Here is a 12,323-nt window from a genome sequence, read left to right on the forward strand (position 1 = left end):
GAGACGCTTCGACTATCGTAAGAGAACGCGGTGTAAGCCTCTCTATTCGTAGCTTTCTACCACGTGAGACAAATAGATCTTTAGCCATTTGAAGCAAGGAAGATTAAAGACGGGAGCAGAACGCAACAAATCATGGGAGCTGAAATCGGCGTTCCTGTGAGAAAGAATGAGAAAGAGAGCGATAGAAGAGCAGAGAAAGCATGCAGGCGAAAGGTTGGGAGTGTTCGTTTTGCTGCGACGAGTTTGAAGTTGCTCGAGCACTTGCCACCTTTGTTGAGTTCTTTGCAACGCGCGATTCCGGCGTTTTTCTGCAAAGGTAGCTAGAGAACAACGTGGTACAAACCTTATAGGTAATTTTTTAAATCTTCTTTGCGGATATTAATGCGTTGCCAGCGACTAGGATTCATCGGGACCGCCAACTGGGGCTGCCGATGTCCTCGTCACATGCACCGCCGTTCGCAAGTGTCCCAAAATGCATGGGACCTTTCCCTGCCCGGCGTCCTACATTGGTGAAACCGGACGGAGGAGAGAGACCAGACTCAAAGAACACAAGCGTGACGTCACGTACGGATACCACGCGACGCGAATGAAGACTGAACTTGTGGACCGTGCGTGTACGATGGGGCAGTCTTTTGACTTTGCGGCCGCCATGATCCTGGTGAGGGAGGACAGATGGGGACACCAAAAACTCCTAGATTCGTGGTTCGTCCACAAAAACACATCCGTGTGCAAAAAAAAAAAAAAAAAGATTCGGTGGCTTAGTTTGGCTATGCCAGGATATACGTAGCGTGAGCTTATGCGCACAAAATGGGAGGCGCTATCAAGCGGCTTCGGTGCAGCGTCAGACTTGGCTACTGCGCAACGAAGGCGCACAGGTGGGCACGCGGCGGCGCCAGTGCGTCTGCCGCGGCTACGACGTCACTCCTCTGATATGCGCAGACCGGCGAGGCGCGCGCGGCGGCGGCGGCTCCGGCGCGCCGCCGTGTAGCTAAATCGGGGTGCACGTTGGCTGACGCTCGCTTCGGCCGACATAACCTCAATCACCGAGCGTAGCCGAACTTCCCGTGTGTATACGAATACATTTCATAGGAAATTCGTAACAAAGGGCAGAACAAACGTATGGCCGTATCGCAACGGGCGGCGTAGATTCGCCCAGCTCCATATTTTGCGTGTGTTGACGACGTTTTTGTCGGTTTTTTATAACAGAAGCAGCCTTTTCACCGCCCTGCGAGGGGCTCGATTACGTTGGATCGCTTCGAACAGCAGCGTTTATGTGTGCAGTCACTCGCTTTTTCTTTAACAACCTTGTCAAGACTTCTTGAATACCGGTGTCAAATAAAAACGATCGTGCTCAGCATCGTCTGCTTCCAGCTTATTCGGAGACCGTCTGGCAGAGGGCAGGAAGCGGAAACTACGTAGAAGTGGCCGAGGAGCCGCGTTCATTTTTTTTTTTTTTTGCCATTCAGCAGGCGCTTTGAGGGCTCCGACTCGAGTTACTCCGTTCGGAGCTGAGGGAGACGCTACTGAAGGGGCCCAAGGCTAGCCTGGGGTCTTTAATGTGCATTGCGTAGTAGTCACACACAAGTGCGCGCCGGAACAATCGATGCTCATCCAAATTGAAACGGACAAGGGCGGGGATTTAACCCATCAACTCTGGGTTCTGCAGAGCGAGCTTTCACTCCACGTGCTCCGAGATGAGATGCGATAACAAATTTGTCCATCAATCCCCCCGCTAACATTACTTGGGAAATCAAAAGAGACAAAAAAGTCTAGGCACGGTTGTTTGCAGTGCGTAATGTAATTAATGATAGATTACACACCGATCACTCAACCTAGCTTCAGTGGCTCATCGCCTGGTCGGGTTTTTCTTTTTAATCCAGTTTCGTGCACCTAGACGGCCAGATTTCAGCAGCCGTTGCATCTGTTGGTTTCCAGCCTCTTTTCTGTGACTAGAAACACGCACACAAACCCATCGCGTAAAAAGAAAAAGATATGGAGATAAAAATATTCGCTACCTTTATCCCCAAAGCCCTAAAATGAATTAAATGCAGTAATCAAGGATTGATCGTTTAAGTTTGTGTCGAATACATTAAACAGTCGTTTCGAAGGCTGAGTAACTACCTACATTTTTATTAATTTTCGCGCAAAGTTTAGCAGAGAAGCTGACATGTTACAAAAGATCACGTGACGTCCATTTTACCGTTAAATTTAGCAATGGACCGTAATTGACGTATAGGTCTCGTGACGTCAGGTCCCCACGTGACATGACTTTCCTCGCCAAATTTAGCGGGAAAACTGAATTGGCGTAGGTATATGTCGTCTATTTGTCCGCTAAATTTGGCAAGAAATGCACGAGTGGACAGAACTTTGGGATGGGAGGATTTCGTCAAAAAACATCGCATGCTTTAATAAAGATAGAAAAAAAAAAGTAAAAAAAAAAAGTAATTATAAAGCGGAAATTGGTGAGCGGTGCAACATCGAAACAAGGAGTAGAGAGGTAGGCAATCAAGCTGACCGAGTGTTTGCGCACCTGGTCACGTGACATCCGTTTAATGGAGGAAGAGTTGTGGGGCTCGTCATCTATTTTCGCAGAGGTTCGTGGCGTAGAAAAGAACCTGCAACAAAAAAACTAAAAAAAAAAAAAAAAACGACGGCGGAAATGAAGAAATTATACTAAAATAAACATGAGTGGGTACTCCATCTTTGTATCCCGATACTACAGGTCAGGTTGTAGAAATGTGGAAATGTGAATAAAGATATTTAACAAATTTGTTTTTTTGTCGTCCTCGTCTCGAAAAACACACACACACACACACACGCACACACACAAAGAAAAGATACTAAGAAAGAAACACAGAAGAGTCAGCTGATCGCACCGACGCCGTTTTTTATTTATAACCAGGAAAAAAATCATGATTGTTTTTTCTAATATAATAAATGTATTAAATTTATTTGATTTATTTCAGATCAATTTGATTCATATTACTGTAGCTAGACAATAAATATTGATTATTTATACTACTACGATATCTATTTTCAATATGACATATTAATTGGTCAATTCGTCCAATCCCTGATCATAATGCGGAAGAAATACCAACTACAAATGTATATTTAACTTATTGTTATTGCTGCAACCGTACTAGTAAACAACAGCTCGATTTTTTGAGTTAGTTAAAAATCTTTATTGGACTTTTTCCAGTTCTGATTTAATTGCAATAGGTGATCAGTTTTCTAGTTTTTCTCCCAATTATTTTTTTTTTGTGTTCTGAATTAAGAAGTTACTTATCTAAGGAACGAAGGAGAAGGTAGAAATCAAGCTCAACACTGATTTGCACAGAAGAGCTATTTTTTGCCTCATGTTCAGCCTTATGCAAATGTTCCTTTCTCGAAGGTTCATTTATTGAAATACAAAACAAATGCACACAGAAACATAAAATAATAGATACATCATATTTTAAACATAATTTTCGCGCTTCCTTTGCGTGAAAGGTTAGATCTAAACCATTATGGTAAAACTCGTCTGACTTAGATTACAATTTAAGTCGTGATTTATATTACAGTTGAAATCAAAACTTGGCCTTAAAAGAACTCTTAAGGGTTCTCCGGCTTGTCCATATTATTCGCCTTAAGAAGCTATTTTAAGCACTCCCTAAAAGGGTATTTTGTGAAAAGCCTATATGGGGGTTTTTTACGCCCCTTTTTTGACGCGAAATAAGCCTCCATCGTCCAATTGCTTTTATAGTGCGCCAGAAGGCGATAGTGCTTGAGGCCAAACCCATCTTCACGAACTGAAAGAGTCTTCGGGACGTCAAAGCCTCTTTCAACAACAAATTTTGTTTTTAGAGTGCTTGATTTTTGTTGTTTTAACCTGTTCATAGTTTTACGCGTGCCGGTCCGTATAGGCTTGACTGTGCGATCTTCACAAAGAGTCTAGTCCCGACCCTGTCACAGAGCCCCGACAAACAACAAACATTGGTGCACGGCGAGCAAAGTGTCTTAAAATGCGTCTTTTGGCGCATCGGAACTCAAGAAGAACCGCACTAATTAAATGGTAACGTAGAGAATGCGCAGGCAGCACGCAGTGACGGGGCAGCCAAGCACGCGGTGTCGTTAGTACAGTTCGGTGTCGAAAACGTTTACCCTCCCTACCCGTGGGGGGTAGGGAGGGTAAACAAACAGACGACCAACCGGGCAATGAAGTCTAGTTTGACAAGTGGCGCAATCTTATGAAGAATGTTTTGCAACTCCGAGTCGACCCGCGGTCGCGATCATTGGACTCGGTCTCGAGCTCGAATCCCCGAAGGCCGTTCCGAACTGTGACGCAGCTTTCCTGTACAATCGCTATGTGTATATGACCTTCCTAAACTTGCCCCTCTTTGACCGCCAGCTGCGCTGACTAGTAGCCGACCGAGGCGCCTTCTGTTTACTGCCCTGGCACTTTCGAGCAGTCGAACTTGCACACATATCAACGGGAGGTAGCCAGACGGACATACTCAAAGACTCATAAAATGGAGCAATGTTAAAGCCCGACCGATAAAAAGTTTTCCCGAAGGGTAGAAAAATCCTCTTCTTGAGCCCTCCCATTTCTGTTTCTCCCACTGATATTTTGACGACCGAGTGACTCTGTTTTTTGTGTCATCTTGGGACCGGATAAGCTGGGAGCTTATCCCGGCTCATCCGAAGCCCCCGGCGTGCTAATTGCTCACAGGCAATTTTATACTTTTCAACGCGTCGGTTTTTTGTTGTGCATTTGTATCGCCATTAGCTCAGGACGATTCGCGCGTTTTGTTCTGACCACACTTTCTGGAGACGTGAGGTCGGTGCGTATGCAAGGGGACTCCTTGCACTAGAACTGGCACAGCCGTGCGTGTTCCACAGAAAGATAGCGGAGAGAAAAACAGGCGAAGGACCTGGGATACAAATTTCAGTATATAGAAAAATACCAGTGTATCGAAGCGCCACCAGCAGGGAGTTTCTGCATTGATGTACAGGTCTGGATGGCGATTCCATCGCTATCTCTTGATTCTGAATCCCACTAACCAAGGTTGGGGTTGCGCCTTGGAAAAAAATTATAATCAGTTGGTTGGCCCCGGCGAAGTTTACTCGTAAAGCGATTGCTCAGTATGTTTTTATTCTCAGGCCGCCTTCGTAAGATAAGAACACCTTTTATTTCATATCTTCCCCTTTGATCTTGAGGGGGGGGGGGGGGGGTATGTTCACCAAGGTATTGTGAGGCGCACTTGGAATCTCGAAAAGTCGCATAAACTCGCCAGCCGCGGTATGGTGGACTCAAAGGAAAGGTGTGACAATCGCTCAATTTGTCCAGCGGGATAAAATGGCAAGGATCTTCAGCACGCAGCGTCAGCATCAATATTCCCTCAGCAGCGCCACAACGGCACTCCGCCGTGCTGTGAAGACTAAAGAAGAAGAAACTGTCTTCACCGTTGATCACAATCGTGAAGTGACTCACAACTAATATTGCCTCATTAGCCTAAGCGAAATTGGGCACGGCACATGGAGCTCGATGCGGTAAAAACAGGCTACGGTAAAGCTATGGTGGCTTGTGAAGCCCCAAAACGTACAGTCGGCCGTAAAAAAAGATTGACGCAAGGGAGCGATGGCCTGGCCGGCGATAAGGCGACACGGGGCGCTTCGATAGCGTGAGCACGCTGGGGTCGCGATTGCCAGATTAGTCCACTCTTGGATGCACGGGGGACGTCGACACACCGGAGCCGTCCGCAAAGCGCGCTTTTGAAGCAACACAGCGTGACTGCGCACATCTGTTCTCTTTTTGCTCGCTCGGTGAGAACAGCGCTATCCTTTTTTTTTTATCAGTGCCCACCGTCATTTACCTTTTCTTGACGCTGAACTGGCAAGGCTGGCAGATAAGAGTAACACTGTCTACGATGCCAAAGAATATTAGAACTTAAGCGCCTAATTATTCTAAACTGTGATCAAGTTCAGACTTTTTTTTTACAGATTTCTATACTTTCTCTTATTGATTGTGTCACGGTTTGGAAGATTCGCGTTTTTTTATAAGGAAACTTTTTCCGTTTTCCACGCACAAATTCGAAACAGCAAATAAAATAAATATCACTGCGAAGACTTTGTTTATTACAACAAAACAAAGCGTCGTCTCACGCGTGACTCGTCACCCTCAAAAGCAGGCCGCACGTAAAAAAAAAAAAATAATAAATTGCTACAAGCGATAACTATATCTCTCTCGAAGCACCCCTGCGATTCAAAAGTGGGAACGTTTCGGCCACTCTCGTTCCGCGTGTTACAGCGAAATATAGCGCCGCGTGTGGCGGTATCACCGCACCGGCCCCGAAATACTTGTGTCAATCTTTTTTACGGCCGACTGTAGTTTCTTCACCTTCTATTCGTTGTAGTATACCTGTAGTCCTGGGTGGCGCTACAATCCACTTATTGATTGCTTTCTGCCCGGCTATAACCCACCACAGCTCCGCATGTTGAATCCCTGAGTCACTTACTCGAGCGAGATCGTCACACCTCCCCCTTCTAGCCCAACCATAGCTACGGTTTGGCCACCCCTGGTTAACGCCAATTTGGAAACGGGCTTCTGACCGATGCCACATTCAGCGTTCGCGCGTATGGCGCGTGCTTTGCTGGCTTTTCCAATCGACTAACATGCGCGTGCTGTGCTGTGGATTTGTGCGCAGTCGCTAGGCTCGTTCAATTTGAACGTAGGACGATATGGTCCCGAATAAGATGGTCCCGGACAATTTGCTTCCGAGTGAACACCTAGAAAAAATGGCCCCAAGTCAATTTTTCGGCACTTTTGACGTTCAGTCGGAAACGTCGCTAATATCTGCAGTGATTACTTTTAACGTGAGTGATAGATATGGAATACGGTCCAATCGTCACATGTCGATTCGTCAAGAAGGAATAAAAGTAATTTATTGTGCAGATACGGCATGTTTCGATGTAATGTTCCTACAAAAGGTCTACGATTTTGAAACCCTTCAGAAAGTCATTCATGGTACGGCTTCCTTGTACTTACGGTGTGCAGAATGCTAGAAGTCACTGTTGCATTTCTTGGTAGACTGGTTCAAAGTCAGGTTGAACGCACGAAAAGAAGAGCGAATGGTGAAAATTATGCGCAAGAAATATTAACTCTATATATATTGACAAACGGCTCGCAACATGTATTTTGCGAATCATATTTAATAACAGGAACCTAAGAAGAGCAAGCCGTAAAAAAGTAACTTCGAAATGACCAACGGCTCATGTCATAAGTGCTTAGCAAAAATAAACCTGTCTACAAACCTGTAAAAAGCAAAAAAAAAAAAAAAAAGAAGAAAAACGCCGCGAGAATGATTTGGGATTGTTTTGTCCGGCCTAGCACTCGGGACCATTTTGTCCGGGACCATAATGTCCGGAACCATATTGTTCGGATCCCGTCCAATTTACCTACACCTCCTGCACAGCAGCAGAAAAATGTAGGGCAGCGCTATTCCGGTACGTTTATTGAGAGACGACCGAAAGTACGCCGCCCTACATTTTTCTGCACCGGTGCAGCAGGTACAGGCAAATCGAACGACCACACTGACATAACGAAAACGGCAGGGATGTTGTCCATCATTCGTCACTCCTCCAGCGCGAGTCTCTTACCTTCGATAGTGCTTCGGCGTCTTTTGAGCCTCGAGCGTGCGCGTACAATGAAAGCACAGCTGATGGCAACATGCGTGTTCAGGAGGCCAGAAACAGCGACGCCCCGCCGTTCTTATTCCGTCAGTTGCAAGGCGGAGCAAAAGTTCGTCTGCTTCTTATGGAGGGGTTGCGGTGATGTCAAAATGGCGAGCTCTGATTGGTTCCGACCGGAAGGATAGTGTGTAGACTTCAATGCTAGATGCCTTGAGGTCTACCCATTAATCTTCCAATCGGTGATAACCAGAGCTGGGCGTTCCTACGTCACCAGACGAACTTGCGCTCCGTGTAACCATCATCGATGAATACGCCTCGTTAGCGAATTCTGTGGCGATTAAACGTCACCCAATCGGCGCTAAAAATATACCTATTCTTTATTACGCCCTCCTCGAATGTAGTATTCAAATAAACATCCTCTCCGGTTGAGACGTAAATCAAAATTAAAGAAAGATCAGTTGGTCGAAGTCTAGAGAGTACGTTAGCATGACCCTTGATAAACTCCCCTTCTCTTTTTCTTTTTTTTCCTCTTTTATTCTTTGCTGCCTCTTTTTGGCTTTGTTACGGCGTCAATGGTAGCGTTTCCCAAAGGGGGATATGTGCTACGGTTCCCAAGGGGCATGTTTAACACATTCCCTAAAGCCGTGGCCACGCTGCGTATATACATCATACAAGAGACGGTCCGTATGCAGATTTGAACCCGAGTCACCGCGAGATCTGTGGTTCGAAGGCCGCATCGCAATGAGTTTAAGGGGAAACGTGGCACGCGGCATTCGAACCACAGATATTGCGGACTGTGTTTTGCATGATGTATAAGCAGCAGAGATTCCGGAGGCTCTAGTGTGATGTCACTGCCCCGGAAAGGAGGGGCTTCAGCGGTACATTGAAAATTTAATTCTTACACCTTCCGTACACTTAATTAAAAAAAAAATCACCTCAATATTCGTAATCCTGGAGTCCAAATGAAGACGATTTAGGTATTTTTCGTCAAACACAGAACCGCTTCAGTTTGCTTTTAAGAATCCACTAATGCATCTTCATTTAATATTTTGCAGCCTACTTGGACCAGAGCAGGGTGTAAGATAGACAGGTGGGAAAACGGCCCATAGAAGCCTACCGCAGCGCCGTGACCGGATTGTGTACTCGTCTGCTTGCGGGTACCCCCGATTTGCGACAGATGGCGCTGCGGCGAGAAGAAGAAAACTGGAATCGAATTTGCATGGAACTCTATGGGAGAGTGCGCAAAATAAATCGAGAGTACGACAGTTTTCTATTAAAAATCCACGAGAAACCATCTCCGTCAGTTTAGCCGGTCGCTACCGGTCGCCTACCCGGAGTGAGAGTTCGCGGTGCTCCACATAGATGGCGCCACAGAAAAAGAGAAAACCGAGGGGGACACAATCCGGTCGCTCATTAAGCTCTCGTTTCCCCACCTGTTTAACTTACTCCCTGGACCAGAGTTAGTACTTGGTTCACACTCCATTTTGTAGCACAAACAAAGGCATACGCACTCCGCACACCTGCAAGGGCAGACTCGCCCCAGCATCCGCGCGCGCATTGGCTTCCGCCTCGTGACGTCACTTCTTTCTCGCCTTTGTCGTTCACTACTCTCCTCATCTCCACGTGGGGCGCTTCATCTTTCACTGTCTTGTCCACAGACGGACGCCGTCAACTTTTCGGTTATGTAAATATTAATGCTAACAAATTGAAAAAAAAAGAAAAACTAAATTACGTCGGGGCATTCAATTGATAAATAGCAAAACAAGACTAAATTAATCGTGTTTTGTGTATGTTCAGATCTAATGGGGGCCTGGTATGTCTGCTGGAGATAAAAAAACTTAGCGAGTGCAACCACTGCTAGCCTTTGGTCACGAACATTCGTTCCGAAGTCGAGTGTTTTGCTGTATTTCCCAAGCGATGAGCGCGTGCCTGGTTATATTGAAAGCGCACGCGGGCCTGTGGACACGTACTACGCTGAAAACATTCCCGAATACGTCGCACAAGTTAAAAAAAAGAAAACACTACCGCCGTTGTTAACCTCTTGGGCATGCAGCGAGCGTCCGTAAGGCAATAAGGGCTACTTCTTCCATCCCCTTCGTCGTTGACACTGAAAACACGCCTGTATGCCCGGCAGTTTTACCCTCAGGGCTGCCCGGAAACGCATCCGCGCCACCTGGCGAGGAGGGATGCGCTTTCGGTCATAAATTTCCCCCTCTAGACGTGACCCGGTTTCTCTTCGCAAAAAAGAAAAACGGCGTTCCGAGGAAGGACAGGATCTGTTTACGCGAAGCACGTTTTCTGGGTGACATTCGAATCTCGAGTCGCTACTGCCATTTCCGGAATGTTTGTTTCCGATGTCTTTGGGCACTCCCGAAGAACGATGCTCAGAGCTGCGGTCGCATTGCCAAAAGATCACAGAAAAGTCAGCCTGGTGATGGTTAGGTTAACAGAATTGGCTTAGAAGGGCGGGATGAATCATATGGTTGTCTTTTTTAGACTTAAGTCTAGGTGGCGCGAGCTACCGCCCGTTACAAGGGGTGTAGGCGTACTGGAGACACTAACTGAAGCGTGTTTATTTCATATATAGTGATCCTGTTATATTAGCGATACAAATACCGTCTGCAGGCATGCCCGAAGGATACGTACGTAACAAGCAAACATGTTTCGAACGTCCGCGGCAGATTACTTTGTCATCGTGTCGGTTGCGAACGCAGTACGTCTTTTGTATGTAGATGTACGAGCGGTGTGTCTGCGGCTTACTGAAGCCACCCTATATTTGTGGTTTGTTTTCACGGGCTATACTCGCGTGGCTGGAGGGGCCACCGAGAGAGGGACGCTGGCTCCACCTGGCTGGAGTAGAACCGCGCCAAATAGTTTGTCAGAGTTATTTCGTGACGTGACCACTGTGGTCGCAAAAAAACAAGAACCATATCAGCAAATCAAACAGACATTAAAATAAAAATGCAGCGATCTTTGAATGTCTTGATTAAGAAAAAAAAATTGGCATAGCATAATAGATCCTTACAAAAAGAATAGGGCAACATTGAAGATCGTCATTGTTTGGGGGCAAGAAACCTTGTGATTGGATCCGAGTCCTCCTCGAACGGTGACGCAATCCTCGTGTCCAATACACGCTCAGTGTACATGCCCCAAGAATGGCCGACTCTGATAGTTGGTGCAGCAGCTAGTGGACGGCGCGCAATAAAAAAAAAGTGTATACATTGCGGTAATAAAAAGGAATGCAGTCTAACCGTAGTCTCTTCATAACTGTGTGTGGCGTTACTGCACACTTTTTTGAATACGAACAAACCGTCAAAATATTAAAAAAGAATGCCGAGAGGGCTGTCTGATAACGTAAAATAAACATTCTTGCACACCGATACCTGATGGTATTGGACGGAAAAGGGAGGTTAAGATCACACGTCTTGTGAAATACGAAAAAAAAAAAAAAATGCCGAGAAGGTTGTTTTATAACGTAAAATAAACATTCTTGCCCACCGATACCTGACGCTGCTCGACAGAAAACGTAGGTTAAAAATATATAGTAACTAGCCTCGTCTCCCTAGAAACTCATGGTGATAAACATATCGGCTGCTGAAAAAGCACGTGCCTCTCTTCGAGCTAGTACGCTTTGTGTGTTTTTAACCGTTCATAAAAAGACCGCTCACAAGAAATGTCAGAAAACAGGAAAAAGGAACCCGATCCTCGTCTTTCCGTCCTGAGTGCGGCACCGAAATCCCATCGTCCATTAGTCTGGCCTTTCGGGAACTTCGTGCGAACGGGGACCTACAATACAAAAGTTGCACGTGTTACACGAGCCAGATGAAAAGATTTTAAGTTGGTGGGCAAGACGGGCCTAGGATAGCATTACGCGCGCTTTTAGCCCCAATCACGGGGCGGCTCATGGAGGACGTGTGTCGCATAAAGGATGTTTTAAGTGGTGTAGGTGGATTCTGAAAGGCTACGTTTCCTCCACGTGGCTTAGTCTCAACACGGTTTTGTGTGTGGATTGGATAAGTAGATAGAAGGAATTAGCCGGTTGTACTTTAGCCCCCCCCCCCCCCCCCCCCCCCCACCCCCCTCTTTATTCTCTGATAGATCGTGAGAAGAAAGCCGGTTCTTCAAGGGAGAGTGTAGGCTCTCATGCTTTAAGGTTTATTGTACTTTTTTTCGAGCGCACTGATACCCCTCCCCCCCCCCCCCCCCGCCCCCCTTTTCTCCCCGCGTAGGAGTTAGAAAAAGCAGGCTTGCTCTGAGAGGCCTTCTAATTTTAAAGACCACGAAATTAACCTACACGTGACAAAAATCATAATGTGAAAAAAAAGGACAAAAACATACCTTTTTCGGAAATGAACTTTTGAAAGCATCCGGCTTGCGGATTTGTTTTTCAGTGTTTACCTTATATTATATCCCCTAGGTGCTCTCAAGGCGGCGCCATTTTGTTACATCCGACTATTTCAACGAATTCGGCGGGGTGAAAATGGGAGAGGGCACGCACCCTATCCCGAGAGCAGACGACAAACCGGCCGTTCTCGACGTTTGGGCAGCACTGCCCAAACGTTGAGAACGGCCGGTTCGCCTAACGACGCAGGTGCTGGGGCACCCGCGTCGTTAGGTTTTCGGCGGCGCATGGCAGTCAACGCACCCATTAG

The sequence above is a fragment of the Ixodes scapularis genome, unplaced genomic scaffold (assembly GCF_016920785.2).
Source record: "Ixodes scapularis isolate PalLabHiFi unplaced genomic scaffold, ASM1692078v2 PGA_scaffold6__148_contigs__length_123643588, whole genome shotgun sequence".
NCBI classification, from domain to species: Eukaryota; Metazoa; Arthropoda; class Arachnida; order Ixodida; family Ixodidae; genus Ixodes; species Ixodes scapularis.